This window comes from Hemiscyllium ocellatum, chromosome 5 (assembly GCF_020745735.1).
Source record: "Hemiscyllium ocellatum isolate sHemOce1 chromosome 5, sHemOce1.pat.X.cur, whole genome shotgun sequence".
Lineage (NCBI taxonomy): Eukaryota > Metazoa > Chordata > Chondrichthyes > Orectolobiformes > Hemiscylliidae > Hemiscyllium > Hemiscyllium ocellatum.
Genome location: NC_083405.1, coordinates 137,611,640 through 137,629,681, shown reverse-complemented (window position 1 = coordinate 137,629,681; position 18,042 = coordinate 137,611,640). Strand labels below are relative to the sequence as shown.

Sequence of the window (18,042 nt, the reverse complement as noted above, 5' to 3'; positions counted from 1 at the left end):
CAGGAATCAAACTTTGGGTTTTCTCATCTGTATGGCACACTGATGTGGAACTTTGTCTTTGTACTTTCTGTTCTAGCCATTGAGATTCCAGCATGTTCAACAAACTGAAGTGAATGTTTCTGTTTATTAAAAAGTGCCTAGGTCTTAATGCAGCAGATTTTCAATTTTTATTTTGATAGTTCAGAGCAGTTCCTCCTCTGGGACTGGCAGTTCGGATTTAATTGGCCATATTGTGCCTCAGTAGCTGAACTACTGTATCTAACTTTCCAGTGGTTTTCAGCCGATATAGAAAACAGATCTCTCTCTCTCTTTTTTTAACGAGGAACCATGATCCTGTGCAAAGTTGTACAATACCAGATGGTAGCTATGATATCATCATCTCCTGAACGTGCTCCCCACTCCCACTCCTACCTTTCAACCACAGGAACTATCCAGGCTGCAAATTCACCTCACGCCGTGGCTTTAAGGCAACTGATCTGTTCCTGTATTGGGTTTGTCAGAATAATGGGCTGTGGAAAAATGCAAGGAGGAATGAGAGAGGTGAGCAGGCTATAACTGACGATTGGTGCAGCACTAGGGAATCATACTGCACAGAAGGAGGCCATTTGGCCCAACATGCCAATGTTAGCTTTTTGTGGTTAATTCTACAGCTCTTTACTGTGCTGGTTCCCAGTAGCTTGGCAAACCTCCACATGTCAAGTCTTCATTCAGCTTCTCTTGGAATGTTACTGATTAATCTTTTTTCACTATCTTTTAAGATGGTGTACTTCAGATAACCATAATGCTGCTGTCAATCATTCATTGCGTTTCAGTTAAATTTAGTTCCAAGTTGTAATTGTTCGTGACTTAACTCATGGGAGAGTGAAGCTGAGAGCGCCCCATTTATAAACTGTTGGGCTTGATCCCATTAACCCCCATGTTATTATAAAATCAGGTCTTTGCTCTGAATGCCTGTTTTTTTTTAGTTATTGTAATATTGCCTTGGGTTTTTGTTATATTTTGGTGTAGGATTACTGAAGTGATTCCCAGCCCCTATAGAGTACCTTTTTATTATATATCCTGTCATCTGAAAACTTTGGTAACATGATGGCAAGAATATGATGGAAGCACTTCGAGAGCAGGGGAGTGGAGAAAATTTGCTCTCAGTAAGTGAACGGTGGCTTAAGGGACAGCACGGTGGCTCAGTGGTTAGCACTGCTGCCTCACAGCGCAAGGACCCAGGTTCAATTCCCACTTCGGGTGACTGTCTGTGTGGAGATTGCACATTCTCCCTGCGGGTTTCCTCCGGGTGCTCCGGTTTCTTCCCACAGTCCAAAGATGTACAGGTCAGGTGAATTGGCCATGCTAAGTTGCCCAAAGTGTTAGGTGCATTAGTCAGAGGGAAATGGGTCTTGGTGGGTTACTCTTTGGAAGGTCGGTGTGGATTTGTTGGGCCGAAGGGCCTGTTTCCATACTGTAAATAATCTAATCTAATCTTAAAAAAAAAAGTAACAATTAAAATGGGTCTATGGAAAGGTGCTGCTTCTGGGCAAAGCAGATCTTTGATCAGGAATAGCGCTGCTCGATCAGCAATGAGAAGGTGTCTGTTCCCAATTAGCAGTGACTCTGCCATAATTACTGAGCTAGTCTCATACTTTAATATCTAACCCAGGCACTGCTGTGTTTGTTAATGCCCAGGTAGACTGAGATCATAAGAACATAAAAAGTAAGAGCAGGAATAGGCATTTTGACGACTCAAGCCTGCCCCTGCTGTTCATTTAGATCTTGGCTGATCTGTCCCAAGTCACAGCACTTAGTCATGTTAGAGATGTACAGCATGATGGCAAGAATATGATGAAAACACTTGGAGGGCAGGGGAGTGGAAACAGACCCTTGGGTCCAACCCGTCCATGCTGACCAGATATCCAAAACCCAAACTAGCCCCCAACTCCTGATACTTCAAAAACATATCATCTCCTCTTTAAATACGGACAGTCTCCACAGCTCCCATGATTTGAGGGAGAGAATTCCAGACGTTCACGGTCCTCTTGGATAAGGAAGTCTTTTGCATCTCAGTTTTAAAAATTTCCTTCTATTCTTTATATTCCTCAGCTGAATTTCCCTTACTAGTGGCAACATCTTTTCAGCATCTACCCTAACAAGCCCATTCAGAATCCTGTGCATTTCAGTAAGATCACCCCTCATTCTTGTAAACCCAAACAAATAAAGACCTAATCTGTTCAGCTTAGTCAACCCCTTCATCCCAGGAGTCAGCCTTGTGAGTATCTTTTGAACTGCCTCACATGCCAGTACAGTATATCCTTATTGTGAATACACAGACCAAAATGTAACTATCTACACAGTAATCCAGTTGCACCCTCCCACCCCCAACACTCTGTAAACTTGTAACAAAGCTTCCCTAATTTTAAATTCTACCCCTTAGCAATAAAGGCCTTCTCATTTACTTGCTGCACTTGCATGCTGACAGTTTGTGTTTCATGCTCACAAACACCCAAATTTCACTCTACTGCATTTTCTTGCAGCTTCTATCTCCATTGGCATCCTGTTGCTAATGTTACTGGCCAAGGTACTACTGTACATGTATACTGGTCCAGATATACAGAGCAAGGTTGTGCTGTGTATCTATACCAGTCCAGGTAGACTTGTAACTGACTGAGGTATTGCGTATGTATACTGGTCCAGGTAGGTCCATGCTGAAAATATGTTGCTGGAAAAGCGCAGCAGGTCAGGCAGTGTCCAAGGAGCAGGAGAATCGACGTTTCGGGCATGAGCCCTTCTTCAGGAATGAAAAAAGGACTTTAGGACTTTCCTCATTCCTGAAGAAGGGATCATGCCCGAAACGTCGATTCTCCTGCTCCTTGGATGCTGCCTGACCTGCTGCGCTTTTCCAGCAACCCATTTTCAGCTCTGATACTCCAGCATCTGCAATCCTTACTTTCTCCTTCCAGGTAGGTCCATGTCTGACTGAGGTATTACTGTGTGTGTATGCCACTTGAGGCAGACTCCTGTGTGACCCAGCTGTTTCCAGCCCGTTTTAGCTGTGGAGGGCTGAGCTAAATTCTGCACTCAAGAATATTGAATTGCTATTTTCTTTTTAGCTCTGAATTAATAATCAAAAATGGGAGCTCTTGTTTATATTTCCACTGCCTTATTTTGCTGCATGTTGAAACTCATGAAAGTAATGGAATGGTCAGAATTCTCCTGCCAGTTTCCGACCATCATATAGGGAATGTTTTTCAGAAACCTCTTTTTTTTTTCTCTGGGATGTACCCACTGGATAAAGCATCATCACCTGACCTGGTTAAGTGTTTGATCGCACTCTCCAGCTCGGAGCGGAGAATTGCCTGAAAATATCGGTGGACACGCATGATGAGCCGGAACTTGGCATTTGTTTTTCTCTTCGGGAATAGAAATGGATTTGGGAAATTGCCCGATTTTAGATGGTTACCTCTGAGCACTGATTGTATCAATGGGCTGGTCTGGATGAAATGTATCACTGGCATATCTATAATACCATCGATGTGTGACCCTGGGTGATAGGTAATAAGCTCTCAGGCAGTATGATTTGGATTACGAGTATGAATTAAGAAGTTTGATATGTGCAGGAATAGAAGAGATACCATCCTGGTGCTGGTGCCTGCAGTAATACTGCTTAGCAAAACTCATCATAGGATCTAGCCATGTATCCCGCTGAACTCTCTGTAACCTGTTTGCAATTAACTTTTTATACGCTTAGTAATAATTGACTCCTATTTTTCTCCACTTCATTACAATAGTTTAGAAACTGTGTGGCAGCAGTCTAAAAGCTGCTACATTGTCTTCACATGCTTATCCCCTTGCCCTCAAAGTTGACCTTGTCCAGAGCCACTGAAACTGTTAGCCCCTAAGAATGCAAGAAATAGAAGCAGGAGTAGGACATGCAGCCCATCAAGCCTGATCTGTCTCCAGTCTCAACTCACTTTTTCATGCCAGCACCTCATTGCCGCGAATTCCCCAACATTTCCAAAGTCTACCTACCTCTTAGGATCATAGAATTAGAATTCCCATAGTGTGGAAGCAGGCCATTCAGCCCATCAAGTCCACACTGGCCCTGTCAATAGCATTGCGACCAAACCCATCTCCTACCCAATCACTGTCACCTTACATTTCTAGCGGCTAATCCGGCTAACCTACACAACAATGGTAACTATGGGACAATTTACTGCAGCCAATCCACCTAACCTGCACATCTTTGGACTGTGGAGAAACTGGAGCACCCAGAGGAAACCCACACAGACACTGAGAGACTGTGTGGAGTTTGCACAGTTCCAGGAGGCTGGAATCGAACGAGGGTCCCTGGCACTGTGAGGCAGCCATGCTCACCACTGAGCCTCCATATAGCCCTTCTTTAATACTTCCAATTATTTGGCCTCTGCAACTCTCTGGGATCAAATTCTAGATGATCAAGACCCACTGGGAGAAGTTCCCCTGCACTTTGGTTTTAAATGAGTGGCTTCTTATTTTATAATTATGTCAAAATAAAGAACTGCAGATATTGGAGAGCTGATAGAAAAATGCAAATTGCTGTCAAAGCGCAGGAGGATGGGCACCATTTGTGGGAAGAAAGCACAGTTAATGTTCCAAGTCTGGTAACTCTTCATCAAATCCTTCTGATGGTAACTCACCAGATTTGAAATGCTAACTCTGCTTTCTTTTCATAGATTCTGCCCGTCTTTCTGAGTATCGCCAGTAATTTGTGTTTTTCTTTCTGTAATTATGTCCCATACTTCAAGATTACCCCACTATCGGAAGTATCTTCTCAACATGTACCTTGTTGAGTCCCTCAGACTCCCTTCAATAAGATCATCCCTCATTCTCCTAAACTCTAAGTAAATGTCTAACCTGTTTAGCCAGGTAGTCTTGTTAAGTCAACCCCTACATCCTAGGGATCAGACTAATTAAGGAGAACATTCAGCCCTTTGTGTCTATGATGGTACTTCTAAAATGCTATTAAATTAGCCCACCACCTTGCTGTAGTCTCACCTGAGGCACTGATTCAGTAAGATATTATTGGATCTATTTTCACCAGCTTTTCACGCAGCGCCTTCCAGATCATAAAACAACTTCTTCTCTAGTTATCTTGCTGGTTATATTTAGTCTCTGTTTTGGTCATTGTTCCTCATGCTAGTCGAAATTGTATCTCCTTATTTACTCTGATTAAAATCCTTCTTGATTTTAAGAGCTTCCGTCAAAAATCTGCTGTAAGGAGAACAAGTCCAGCTTTTGTAGCATATTCATAACTGGAGTGTCTTAATCCTTCCCCATAAATCTCCTCTTTCCTCCATTCCAAGGCTTGGTGTTCAGTCCTAAATTGATAGGATTTCAAAATTTGTGGCTCCACAAGCTTTGGACAAATGTTTTTTGGTAACAAAATTGCACTGTTGGTCTGAAGAATGGTGATTTAGAACACGTGATCTGTGGGCAGTAGTGCCTTGTGTGTGCGAATTCATGGCAGCATTTGAATTCTGTGCTCTACATAAGATGGCCAGATGTAGGAGCAGGAGTAGGCAACTCAGCCCGTCCAGTTTGTTCCCCCATTCAATGAGATTATGGCTGGTTAGATGATCCTTGACTCTGCTTTCCTACCATTTCCTAATAATCCTTGATTAAAAATGTCATTCTCAGCCTTGAATATACTTAATGACCCAGCCTCAACAGCCCTTGACAGCAAAGAATTCAACACATTCACTACTCTCTGAAAGGAGAATTTTCTTTTCATCTCAATCTTAAATGGGGGTTTCCCACTTTCAAGATTATGCTCTCTGGGCCTAGACTCGCTCACAGGGAAAACAACTTTTCCATATCTAACCTTTCCAGTCCCTAAGAATCTTCTATGTTTCAGTAGGATCGCCTCTTTTTCCTAGATATTCCAATGAGTAGAGGGCAAATCTACTCAATGTTGCCTCAACCTTCTCTGCACTACCCCTATAGGGTAGTGGAGGTGTTGGACTAGGGTGGACAACATTTTCTTAAAAAAAAAATCACACAGCACCAGGTTATAGTCCAACAGGTTTAGTCGGAAGTATAAGCTTTTAGAGCACTGCTTCTTCAGTCAGTCACTAGCTACCTGACGATCACAATTATGCCTCTGACAACACACAGGAAGCCGAGGATTGGTGTTGAGATTTTTACTTTCTATTCCATATTTATTACATAACAAACCAGCTTGGGATGAAGAAATTAATCATGTACTGGAACCTCCTTTGCAGTACTTGTAGCGTCTAGTAGTAGTTTTGTTGCATTCTGATTTTGAATTTCTTCCTTGGTAGCAGCAGTTCAGCAACACTGCAGCTGTGTGAACATTGGTTTCCCTAGCGCATTTTCTCTTGTGATAGTTATTTCATTTGTTTCATGTCCTCTTTTTGTAGTTGAATATTTAGTCATTTCAGAATGGCATCAGTGGAAAGTGATGCAAAGTATTTATTTCAACCCCTCTGCTTTTTCCTGGTTCCCTATTATTATTTCTCCAGCCTCATTCACTTTGGCTTCTTCCTTTTTTTTCACATATTTAAAGAAGCTCTTGCACTCTGTCTTGATATTACTTTCAAGTTCGCCCTCAAAGTTTACTTTCTCCCTCCTTTTTTTTGGTCATCTTTTGTTGATTGTTAAAACTTTCAGTTCTCTGGCTTACCACTAATTGTTGCCACATTCTTTCAATCTGATGCTACCCTGGTCCCCGAGGCTCTGCAGACTCGAGCACATTTATTTATTTTACTGATTTTGGCAGCAATAAATATTGACAGTTATCTTACGATTGTTCAGCTGTTTTCATAAGGCAGCTGCCCCAGCTCACCCGGCACCTCTCCAAAGTAAGTTGTCTTCGCCTTCTCTCTGTTCAATGGGGAACTTGTCCAAGCTCCAGAAGCCGCTTTGAAACCCTCGACTGTCTGAACTTGGCGTCTGAAACAAACACACTCCACAGGCTCCCAAGCACCTGAAGAGCACTTCCCTGTCATGGAGCTGCTGTAGAATCATGGGAATTTACAGCAAAGGAGAAAATCTAATATGAGGCAGGAAATATAGAATGGTTGCCATTTGTCTGTTTCTGTGATGCCAGAGGCATTTTTTTTTAATGGTATGAGATAATTGGGTCAGGCAATCATGTGTTCAAGTCTACAAGACCCATGCTGATGATCCTAGTGCAGTATTACTGTACTGCTGATTTCTGGTGAGATATTAAACTGAGAAGGCGAGGGCACAGAGCTAAGATAATTGACAAAGAAACAAAATAATCTCACACAGTGAGTAGTTAGGGATTGGAATATGCCACCTCAGTGTATCGTGTAGATTGCTTCAGTCAAGCCTGCAAGGCAGTTAGATAGTTACCTGAAAAGGAAGAATGTGCAGGGTGATTGGATGAAGATGGTGGAATAGTTGGGGGTGAATTACTGAGCACAGACACAGTTGGCTGAATGGCCTCCTGTGCTGGAACAGCTCTGTGATTTAGTCATTGCCTATTCATATAGATAGGCTAAAGAATTCTGTTTTGAAGAAGTTTGCCATTGTTATGACTCTGGTGGGAGAAGTAATCAGGAGATTAAGCCCATGACTTGACTTGCTGTATTTATTTGATCACTAACACATCAATTATTTGCTCTTTATTACTGTCATCTAGAACGATCGAGCCTTTCACCAGGTTTCATCACAAACCTTTTCGAAAAATATTTATACTCTACGTGTGTGTGACCAAACTGATTATCAGCAAAACTACAATGTACGACTTCAGTGTCATTCCCTTAGTCATAATTCATACACTGCCACATTCCGACAGAAGCACAGCAAGGTGACACACTCCTGCAAAGCAGTTGGGGTGGGGGGAGGAAAAACCTTGTTGATTGAGAGTCTAAACTAAATAGGAAGAATGAAATTCTCATAGTTTGTTCTTTTATTTAATCAATATGAACACATTGATGTCAGATCAATGATAGTTGGGCAGCAGCTCAGTTGCTATTAAGTTAACATTTTGACTTTCAGAAGTTGAGGGAATAACAGATCTCCGATTTCTGAACCTTTCTCTGATGCCGAGGAAATATTTCACTGAAGATAAAGAGAGGTGGGGTTAGGCAGAATTGGGGAGAAGAGGGTGTGCAAGCAGATGGAGGGGTGGGCAGGCAGAAGAGGAGGGGAGAAGATGGGTGGGGGGAGCAGACGGAAGGGAGGGGGAAGAGAGACACAGAAGTTTCCTTTTCAAGCCTCTAACAATTCTCCAGTCTGTGGCAAAAACAGAAACTCAAAGTCCAGAGGCTGTTGCTAGGCAATCCTCAACATTAGGCTCTGCTTAGTATCATAACTGCAAGGCAAACTTTTTCCTGTGTTTTTTTTTTAAAAAAAGCTTCCCTCCCAAAATCTTTGGCTTTTTGGAAACAACAGTAACCCTCAACCCTTCTGGTTTTGATTTTTGTATTCCAAACATTCACCTGATAATTTCTCTGCGATCGAGAAATTGTGCAAACTTTCCATCTTTTGCAGTTATCCTTCATTTATTTAGATACATATATGTTTCCAACAAATGCTGTCCAGGTCAATGTATATGTGTATATATTTATATCACTCCATTTGCATCACAGCAACATCGTGTCCACTTATGCATTTTACTGCTGGTAATTTTGTTGGTATAAATTGGTTGCTTTTTTTTCTTGAACAGCAATGACAGTACTTCAAGATGAGGATTTGGTTGGCTGCAAAGGCCATGGTACTTTATTCTCATGTCGTCACTGTGTAAATCACTACATAAGTGGATGTTCTTTAAAGGCGATCTCTTCTCCACCTCAATAGCTTTGTATGGTAAACCATTCCATATTGAAGTGTGTGGAATGTGTCTCTTATGGCATCAGTTTTTGTGGTCATGGTGATCTTCAGTCCATGCCTGAGGATTTAACTTATTTTGGTGAAAGGAACATTTGATGAGCAAACCTTTAGTCATGGCAGGAAAACCATGAGTAATGCATTCTTCTCCTGTCTCAGCTTCCTTATCAAGTCTTGTTGGTGTTTAAATATGTCCTTTTATAATTCTTAATGGATTAAAATCACAAATGAAAATATCTCAGATGTAAGATACAGTAGTCAGACTGGAGTTTCCAATCAAACTCTTTTGATGTTATTGCTGTTATTATGCTATTGATGTTATTATAGATTTTCTATCTCCAGGCCCCCTGTGTTTTGGAGGTTCGTGTTGTCATGAATCCTCAAATTGCACCATAATCATGAGATCAAACATTCGTGAAAGTGGAGATGGTGAGCTAGAAGGGGAACAGGAGTGACTCACCAAGCATCCAAGTTTCGTCATCTGGGTCACGGGTCAGTGTGGCAATCCAGGGAGTCAGCTTGTTGTCCTTTATCAGCAATGAGACATGGAATGTGTCTGTCACGGCGATTTGAATCAAGGAGCTTTAGTCTGTGGAGAATGTTCAGAGGCTGATGCTGGTTGGGGGTGTGTTGGGGTTTCAGACGAGGACAGCTCGGGTTGCCAGACTGTTGTTCCTGACTAATTGATTCCAGATCCGTGACCAGGAGGCAGACGAGCAGTGAGACCCGTTACCACACGGGGAAAGAATGCGCTCCACTCGACTGCTGTCAGAGTGACCGTAGTATACTGCAGCTAGCAAGGCAAACTAATAACGGAACTGGAGAATTTGGATGTGACCTTTGCCCTTCAGGCCTGTCTGATTTGGATTAAGAAAAATATGAATTCGTTAAATTTTGAGTAGTCTTGGTGTATAATTATTAGTTTATAGTTGTAAGTAATGTTGCAGCTTAAAATCAGACTTGGTGTGCTTCCATTCCCTGCACACATACACACAGATGCACCCAGTCGAAAAGACTGACTCCAGTAAAGCTTGGTACATGTCATGGTACTTTTCTGGTATTTTCCTGACTGCATGATATGCCAATTGTTGGCTTTCCTTCTCAATGTTCTCATAGAAACAACTATTTCTGAGTGTACTCTGTCTTCTGAAAAAGCTGATGATCTCTAGAGTCTATTAACATAAATTCAAAGACTATATAGGTATTGGGGCATGTTAGATTTGAGTGAACAGTGGCTGAATTCAGTATTATTCAACATTCATCCCCTTCACTGTTGTCGCACAATGTCGGCACTGTGTACCATCTACGAGATGTGCTGCTGTAACTCACCGGGACTCCTTTTGAGAGCACCTTCCAAACCCCTGACCACTTCGGTCTAGAGGACAAAAGTAACTGATACATGGAAACACCACTACCTTCAAGTTCCCCTCCGAGCCACTTACCATCCTGACTTGGAAATGTATCACCATTCCTTCACTGTCGCTGGGTCAGAGTCCTGGAAATCCCTCCCTCTAAACACTGTGGGTTGTAACTTTTATGGAATGTGTGCTTCACTGACTATACCAGCACTTAATTGAATTATAGAGATGTACAGCACAGACCTTCAGCTGAACTTGTCCATGATGACGTAATCTAGCCCCATTTGCTAGCAGTCGGTCAATTTCCCTCTAAACCCTTCCTATTCATATATCCATCCAGGCGCCTTTTGAAATGCTGTAATTGTACCAGCCTCCATCACTTCCTGTGGCAGCTCATTCCATACACGTACCACCCTCTGTGTAAAACGTTGCCCCTTAGGTCCCTTTTATATCTTTTCCCTCTCACCCTAAACCTATGCCCTCTAATTCTAGACTCCCACACCCCAGGGAAAAGATGTTGTCTATTTATCCTATATGTGCCCCTCATGATTTTATAAACACCTGTGGCTGTGGAGGCCAAGTCTCTGGATACTTTCAAGAAAGAGTTGGATAGAGCTCTTAAGGATAGTGGAATCAAGGGTTATGGGGATAAGGCATGAACAGGATACTGATTGAGGATGATCAGCCATGATCATAATGAATGGTGGTGCTGGCTTGAAGGGCAGAATGGCTTACTCGTGCATCTATTGTCTAAGTTGACCCTCAGCCTCTCCCTGTAGCTCAAATCCTCCAACCCTGGCAACGTCCTTGTAAATCTTTTCTGAACCCTTTCAAGTTTAACAACATACTTTCGATAAGAAGGAGACGAGAATTGAACGCAATCTTTTCCAAAAGTAGCCTAACCAATGTCCTGTATAGCTGCAACATGACCCCCCAACTCCTGTACTCAATTTTACTGACCAGTAAAGGAAAGCATATCAAACGTTGCCTTCACTATGGCAAAAGTGAGGACTGCAGATGCTAGAAACCAGAGTTTAGATCAGAGTGATGCTGGAAAAGCACAGCAGGTCAGACAGCATCCGAGGAGCAGGAAAATTGACGTTTCAGGCAAAAGCCTTCACTATCCTATCTACTGCAACTCTACTTTCAAGGAACTAAGAACCTGCACTCCCGGGTCTCTTTGCTCAGTAACACTCTCAGGGCCTCACCATTGCGTGTATAAGTCCTACTCTGATGTGCTTTCCAAAATGCAGCACCTCTCATCTATCTAAATTAAACTCCATCTGCCACTCCTCAGCCTGCTGGCCCGTCTGGTCAAGATCCCATTATAGTCTGAGGTAACCCTCTTCGCTGTCAACTGCACCTCCAATTTTGGTGTCATCTGCAAACTTACTAACTGTACCTCCTATGTTCACATCCAAATCACATATATAAATGACGAAAAGTAGTGGACCGATCCTTGTGGCACTCCACTGGTCACAGGCCTCCAGTCTGAAAAACAACCCTCCACCACCACCCTCTGTCTTCTACCTTTGAGCCAGTTCTGTATCCAAATGAATAGCTCTCCCTGTATTTCATGGGATCTAACCTTGCTAACCAGTCTCCCATGTCCCAGTCTCACCTTGTCCAATGCCTTACTGAAGTCCATATAGGTCACGTCTACTGCTCTCATCAATCCTCTTTGTTACTACTTTTAAATACTCTACCAAGTTTGTGAGACATGACTTCCCATGCATAAAGCCATGTTGACTATCCCTAATCAGTCGTTGCCTTTCCAAATACATGTACATCCTGTCCCTCAGGATTCCGTCCAACAACTTGCCCACCGCTGGTGTCAGGCTCACCAGTCTATAGTTCCCTGGCTTGTCCTTACCACCCTTCCTAAACAGTGGCACCACATTAGCCAACCTGCAGTCTTCCGGCACCTCACCTGTGAGTATTGATAATACAAATATCTCAGCAAGAGGCCCAGTAATCACTTTTCTAACTTCCCACAGAGTTCTCAGGTACACCTGATCAGGTCCTGGGGATTTATCCACCTTTATGCATTTCAAGACATCCAGCACTTCCTCCTCTATAATATGGACATTTTTCAAGATGTCATCATCTATTTCCCCACATTCTACATCTTCCATATCCTTTTCCACAGTAAATACTGACGCAAAATACTTGTTTAATATCTCCCCCATTTTCTGCAGCTCCACACAAAGGCCGCCTTGCTGTTCTTTGAGGGTCCCTACTCTCTCCCTAGTTACCCTTTCGTCCTTAATGTATTTATTAAAACCCTTTTAGATTCTCCTTAGCTTTGGCAAATAAGGTTATCCCATGTCCCCTTTTTGCCCTCCTGATTTCCCTTTAAATATGCTCCTCCTGCCTTTATACTCTTCTAAGGATTTACTCAATCTCTCCTGTCTATACCTGACATATGCTTCCTTTCTCTTAACCAATATCTCAATTTCTTTAGTCATCCAGCTTTCTCTACACTTTCCAGCCTTTCCTTTCACCCTAACAGGAATATACTGTCTCTGGATTCTCGTTATCTCATTTTTGAAGGCTTCCCATTTTCCAGCAATCTCTTTACCTGCGAAAATCTGCCCTCAATCAGCTTTTGAAAGTTAGTGCCTAATACTGTCAAAATCGGCCTTCCTCCAATTTAGAACTTCAACTTTTAGATTAGATTACTTACAGTGTGGAAACAGGCCCTTCGGCCCAACAAGCCCATACCGACCCGCCGAAGCGCAACCCACCCATACCCCTACATATACCCCTTACCTAACACTACGGGCAATTTAGCATGGCCAATTCACCTGACCTGCACATCTTTGGACTGTGGGAGGAAACCGGAGCACCCGGAGGAAACCCACGCAGACACGGGGAGAATGTACAAACTCCACACAGTCAGTCGCCTGAGGTGGGAATTGAACCCAGGTCCCTGGCGCTGTGAGGCAGCAGTGCTAACCACTGTGCCACCGTGCCGCCGTGCCGATCTGGTCTATCCATTTCTATCACTATTTTAACACTAATAGAATTAAGGTCACTGGCCCCAAAGTGCTCCCTCACTGACACCTCAGTCACCTGCCCTGCCTTATTTCCGCAGAGTAGGTCAAGTTTTGCACCTTCTCTCGTGAGTGCACCTACATACTGAATCAGAAAATTTTCTTGTACACACTTAACAAATTCCTCTCCATCTAAACTCTTAACGCGATGGCAGTCCCAGTCTATATTTGGAAAGTTAAAATCCCCTACCATAACTACCCTATTATTCTTACAGATAAATGAAATCTCCTTTAAAAATTTGTTTCTCAATTTCCTGCTGACTATTAGGGGATCTGTAATACAATCTCAAAAAGGTGATCGTCCCTTTGTTTGTTCTGAGTTGCACCCAAATAATTTCCCTGGATGTATTCCCAGGAATATCCTCCTGAAGTACAGCTGTAATGATTTCCTAACCAAAGACACCACTCCCCCACCCCCCCACCACCACCACTACCACGATCCTTCCTATAGCATTTGTATCCTGGAACATTAAGTTGCCAGTTCTGTCCATCTCTGAGCCACATCTCTGTATTTGCTGTGATATCCAGTCCCATATTCCTCACCATGTCCTGAGTTCATCTGCCTTACCTTTTAGGCCTTTAGCATTGAAGTAAATGCAGTTTAATTTATCAGTGTCTGCACTGACTGTTTGACCCTCGCCTTTTCCCAACTGTACCACTCTGATTGATCTCTTTCCCGGATGTAAGTTTATTTACAGAGCTGGAAGGTTTGTTTCTAACATTTCCTCACCATACGAGGTAACATCATCAGTAAGGCTCCGGTGAAGCACTGGTGTTAGTGACCTGATTTCTACTTGTGCTTAGGTTTCCTTGGGTGGGTCAAGGATCCAACCCAAGGAAACCTAAACACATAAATATAAAGCGGGTCACTAACACCAGTGCTTCACAGGAGGTTCACTGATGACGTTACCTAGTATGGTGAGGAAATGTCTGAAAATGAACTTTGCAGCTCAGCGAGCAAACTTACATCCAGAAACTCAACCAGAACTACAAATCTTCCCAAAAATCTTGTCTTTCCTCTCTCTTTCCCTGTTTCCCACCCCCCCCACCTTACTAGTTTAAATCCTCCCGACCAACTCTGGTAAATCTTCCTGCTAGCGTCTTAGTCCCCTTCCAATTTAGGTGCACTCCGTCCTTCTTGTACAGGTCACTTCTATCCCAGAAGAGATTCCAATGATCCAAAAATGTGAACCCTTCTCCCCTGCACAGGCTCCTCAGCCATGCATTCATCTGCTCTATCCTCCTATTCCTACCCTCACTAACTTGTAGCACCGGGAATAATCCAGATATTACTACTCCCGAGGATCACCTTTTTAAATTTCTGTCCAACTTTCTATATTCTCTCCTCAGAATTTCTCCCTTTTCCCTTCCTACATCGTTAGTTTCAATATGTACAATGACCTCCTGCTAGTTCCTCTTCCTTCTGAGAACATTCTGCACCCTTTGAGATCATCTTGATCCTGGCACCAGGGAGGCAACACACCATTCTCATTTTCATTGCTGGCTGCAGAAACATCTATCTGTGCCTCTGACGAGGGAGTTCCCCTATCACGATCGATCGCTTGGAACCCGACGTACCCCTCATTACATTAGAGCCAGTCTCCATGCTAGAAACTTGGCTGTTCGTGCTACATTCCCCTGAGAGTCCATCACCCCCTACATTTTCCAAAACAACATAGTTGTTTGAAATGGTAATAGCCACAGAAGACTCCTGCACTACCTGCCTACCATCCTACCTTTCCTGGAGCTAACCCATCTACCTTACTGTATCTGTGGCTTTTCTCCGTTGTTATAACTGCCATCCATCACACTCGTCGTTCTTGTAAGTTTCCTATTGCTTCTAACTGCTGCTCCAACAATCCATACGATCTACTAGGATTCCCAACCAAAGAAACTTCCTGCAAACATAATCATCAGTAACATGGAAGCTCCCCTTAAACTCCCACATCAGACAGGAAGAATACTTCACTCTGCTGAAGGCCATCTTTGCTCCTTCACAATCTACAGACCCAGAAAATAGCACTGTCTTTTTGCTCTAAAAAAACAGTGCTGCCGGCTAACTTAGCATTTATGGTTTATATTTTAAAATATTTATCAAGAGACTGATCTCAATACAACATATAATCAAGAAAGAATCCATTCTACTCACTACTGTAGACTTACAGCAAGGTTCCTCTGCTGTGGGATCTCTTGCACCAGTTCCTCCAAAGTCAGCTGTGAATTTTTCCTAGATGCATTCCAATGGCCACAGATACATGAACTCAAACAGCCAATTCACTGCTGTGTCTCTCTCTCTCTCTCTCTCTCTCTCTCTCTCACATATGTGGTCACTCCTTTTGTTTGTCTTCCTCTTTTTTAAAAGTGCCGTTGTTTTGATCTTTCTTCCCCAAGGTTCCAAATCAATGCATCAGCATGTAAAACAAAAATTACTGCTCCTGGAGTTCGAGGGAATCCCCATCAACACCTAAAATACCTCATGTGGACATCTCTGGCTTGCTAGCGTTTACTGTCCGTCCGTAGTTCCCCTTCAGTGTCCCATGAATGAATTAAGAAATGTTATACCGTCTTTCTCCTCCTACGTGACCACTCCCAAAAATTACCAGAATTTTAAAATGTTTCACAGTAGGGTGAGTGTTTTTAGCTTCATTGCTGTGTGGCCCATGTTAACTGCACTTCATGAGTGATGGGATTGAGGTTCAGAAAAGAAACTCGAGAAACATGGGGAATGAAATTGAGTGGCAAGTTGTAAATGTTTAACTGAAGCGGCCTCTGTGGCTTGGGAGCAGTTCACCTGTCATGCAGCTGATGTGTAATTGTGTAGGGAGAAACATGCAATAGAGAGAGATAAATCTTGAAAGAACAACTACAAATGTTTTTTGTGACAGGAGAACATTTTGAGTACCAGAAGCTAGAAAGCAAATTGAACTGCTGAATTGATGATAGACCATTGTACCTTGTGCAGCATTCCCATCTGTGATTTGTGCAACATATCTGTGACCTCTCTTAAACTCTTGTTCAGCTGTCCTTTGTATGTAATCTAGCTAGCACTGGCTTATCAGTGTACATCATCTTTGAAGTTATGACAGGCAAACCATCTTTTTAGACAAATGATCGTCTTCCCAAGGCAAACTTGTGCGCATACGTTTGCCGTTATGCAGTTTACAAATAATCTTCCTGAAAAATGTCAGGGTTCCTTGTGTAACAATGATCACTTCCAAATAATCCCTGTAGTCAATGATTCCATGCTACGTTCATCAAGTTTATTTAGACCCTCCAGTTATCTCAAGTGCCAGGCATCTCACTCTGCCAGAAGTGAACCACATCTTGATCTTATTGATGGAGTGAGAGTTTGTTTTATTTCACATCTTACGAAGAGGCTTTGTTCGTAGCTTTTATTAGTCAAAACAGCAGTCACCACCTTTTACTTAGTTTCTCGGCTTTTTGCTTGTCTATTAATGTTCTTCAGCTTGCTGTCTCCTCTTGATATTACAAATAAGTAAAACTCCCACCTTTCCATTGCTCATGTCAAACACTCTTCCCTACAATAAATCTTAATTCTCAATTGGAGAAGGTAATACTAGACCAAAGTTAAAGCTTATTGATTTGGAGGGTCAGCATTCATTTTGATTTCATTAATTGAATTTGGTGGAACGGATGGGAGAGGAAACTATAAACTTAGGAACATTGTTTGAAAAATGTGTGAGGGGGGAGGGTGATGTGAACTATTCTTGGAAGGTGGCAGGAAGAATTGAAGGAGTAATTAGCAGAAATGATTGAGAACAAAAACACGGACATTATGCTAAACTTTGCAAAAGCGCATTTATATTTATACATCCCTAATGCAGAAGGTGAACTCTATTTATGTAATTTTTTTTCTATACTGGAGGCCAGGTGCTAGTGTGGACAGGGGTGGAAGGACTCTAATTCTGAACTTTTTATTCCTTTCATTTTATTCCTATGATCTTGCATTTTTCTTAATCATTTCTAAGAATCTGTATTTAGGTACCTTCCTACCTTAGATGGTGTCATAAGTGGCAAATTCTAATGTTTTCACTGTACTCATGTGAGTACATGTCATAAAGTTAATTCTAATTCTATAAGGTGCCCAATTCGAGATTAGGTCCCAATGAGAGTACTGTGTTCTCTTGTTGTCACCACAGAATCGGAAGGATGTGAGGGTGCCGATGAGATTGACCAGAGTGGTGCTAGGGAGAAGGGATTTTAGTCACAAGATTAGGTTGGAGAAGCCTGTGTCATTCTGATTGGAGCAAGTGAGATTGAGGAGAGAGACTTGATTTAGTGTGTACGTGATTGAGATGGAAAGCTTTTCCTTTTAGCTGATGACACAGGTGCAGGGTCCAGTGATTTAATGTTTTGGCCAAGAGATGTAAGTGAAAAATGAGGAAGAATGTTTTTTGACAGTGAGTGGTAATGACCTGGAACTCCTCCCCACGATTGGAAGCAGTGGAAATGATCAATGAAGAATTTACAAGAGGACTTGAAGGAAGTTGACTTGCAGTGTTACGGGAATTAAGTAGGAGTGATGGGAGCCAGCATAGACTCATTGGATGCAATGGCCTCTGCCTTTTTCATAATATGTAATAAATTTAATTTTCAAGAAGACTGAATTATCGTAACATTGCCAGTATGTAAAGAATTCTATCAGTGCTGAAGAAATTAGGGGAGGGTGGAAGCTGCCTCTGGAAATTCCCACTTCATAGAGGGTGAGGACCCCTCTGATTCATGGGCTGTGACATCACTGAGACCGGTGAAGAGGGAGAGAG

The 18,042-nt window shown here is 42.5% G+C and overlaps 1 protein-coding gene across 1 annotated transcript in view; it reads left to right on the top strand.

Moving 5' to 3' along the window:
* Positions 1-18,042, top strand: part of bop1 (BOP1 ribosomal biogenesis factor) — a 164,773-nt gene that overhangs the window by 53,308 nt on the left and 93,423 nt on the right. The window lies entirely within an intron of this gene.